Source organism: Pinus tabuliformis, chromosome 5_2 (assembly GCF_031772625.1).
Source record: "Pinus tabuliformis cultivar Carrire ecotype Pingquan chromosome 5_2, CPIR1, whole genome shotgun sequence".
In the NCBI taxonomy this organism is placed as follows: domain Eukaryota; kingdom Viridiplantae; phylum Streptophyta; class Pinopsida; order Pinales; family Pinaceae; genus Pinus; species Pinus tabuliformis.
Window position 1 is genome coordinate 343,446,093 of NC_142306.1, and position 2,414 is coordinate 343,448,506.

Sequence of the window (2,414 nt, forward strand, 5' to 3'; positions counted from 1 at the left end):
TTGTAGGTCTGGGGACATGTATATATCAGATGGTAATTCCACCAAGAAATTCAACTTGTATCCTCCAGCAAAGGCAATAACAGAAATAGGAGAAGATGAGTGGGTTGATGATGAGGATACTATTCAACCTGTTCTAACCATCTCTGAAATCAGTGAGGATAGTCAACTTCTAAATACATTAGAAAATTTTGAAATACCTTTAGAATATGACTCTACACAGTTTCAGTTAGATGCAGACATTGAATATCTCTCCTCTAGACAGATGTCTCTCTTCTCAATGGAAGAGTTTGGTAGTTCTACAGTTGAAATCCTTCCAGGAAAAACATTGAACATTAACAAAAACTTGGAAAGACCACAACAAGAAGAATTAACTAAACTTTTGCAAAAACATTCCACTGCATTTGCATGGAAATACACTGACATGAAAGGAATCGATCCTAAGACTTGTATTCATCACATCTATATTGAAGAAAACAGCAGACCTATTAGGCAACCACAAAGAAGGATGAATCCAAACCTTAGGGAAATCGTGAAAGAAGAACTCCAGAAATTGCTCAAGGTAAACTTCATTTACCCCATTTCAGATAGCCAATGGGTTTCTCCCTTGGTTATAGTGCCCAAAAAGAATGGTAAATGGAGAGTTTGCATTGATTATCGAGAATTGAACAAGGCAACCTTAAAGGATCATTTCCCTCTACCTTTTATTGATCAGGTACTAGACACTTTAGCAGGTAAAAAGTATTTCTCATTCTTGGATGGTTTTAGTGGGTATAATCAAATTCAGGTAGCACCTGAAGCTCAAGAAAAAACCACATTTACTTGTCCTTGGGGAACTTTTGCCTACCGAGTACTCCCTTTTGGATTGTGCAATGCACCCGCTACATTTCAAAGGGCTGTACTAGGAATCTTTTCAGATCTGATTCATGATTGTGTAGAGGTATACATGGACGATTTCACAGTTTATGGTAATACATTTGAAGAAGCTTTGGAAAATTTGGAAAAAGTACTGGTAAGATGTAAGGAAACAAATCTTTCTTTAAGTCATGAAAAGTGTTTTATGATGTTTACTGAAGGGATTGTTTTAGGACATCATATTTCAGGAGATGGGATTAAGGTTGATAGATCCAAAGTTGAAGTCATCTCTAAGTTACCTGTTCCAAATTGCCAGAAAGATGTTAGAAGTTTTCTTGGGTTTACCGGATATTACAGAAGATTTATTGAAAACTTCACTAAGATAGCATCTCCTCTTTTCAAATTGCTTACCAAAGACTGTGAGTTCAAATGGGATCCTGAGTGTCAATCTGCCTTTGAAGCTTTAAAGACTAGAATATCTGAAGCACCCATCTTAAGGGGGCCAAATTGGAAACTCCCTTTCCACATTTCTACTGATGCTTCAGATACAGCTCTAGGAGTTGTTTTGGGACAAAAAGATTTGATCCCTTATGCCATTTATTACACAAGTAAGAATTTGACTCCCACTGAGTTAAATTATACTGTTACAGAAAAAGAGTTCTTAGCTGTGGTACATGCGATCAATAAGTTTAGACACTACATAACCGGCTATGAAACCTTTGTCCATACTGATCACTCTGCCATAACATATTTAATGAACAAACCTGTTACTAATGGTAGAGTTACAAGATGGCTTTTACTCTTACAAGAAATCAACATTACTGTGTTAGATAGACCTGGAAAACAAAACACAGTAGCTGATTTCTTGTCTAGAATCCAAAACACTAATGAGGATTCTCCAGTAGAAGATAAGTTTCCAGATGAATACTTGTTTGCAGTAACTACCAAGACTCCTTGGTATGCAGATATGGCTAATTATCTAGTTACAGGGAAGCTTCCTCTACACTTATTTCCTAATGAGAAAAGGAAAATCATTCAGGAGAGTTCACATTATTCTTGGATTTCTAATGAATTGTTCAAAACAGGGCCAGATTGTATAATCAGAAGGTGTGTTCGGGAAGATGAAATGCCTGACATCCTTAAGGCATGTCATGATGAACCATGCAGCGGGCACTTTGCTGACAAGAGGACAGCCTATAAAATCCTTTCTCTAAGATATTATTGGCCTTCTCTCTTTAAAGATGCAAAGAAATATGTTAGAAGGTGTGACAGCTGCCAAAGAGTTGGGAGACCAACTCCTTCAAATGAAATGCCACTACAACCTCAGGTATGCATCGAACCCTTTGAGAAATGGGCTCTAGATTTCGTTGGACCAATTAATCCACCATCAAAGCAAAAGAAGTATATACTGGTTTGTACTGATTATGTTACTAAGTGGGTAGAAGCCAAGGCATTGCCTTCTGCCACTGAAAATTCAGTTGTTCAATTTCTTTTTGAGGATATTTTCACTCGTTTTGGTGTCCCAAGGGAAATTGTAACAGATCAGGGCAGCCAATTTACAT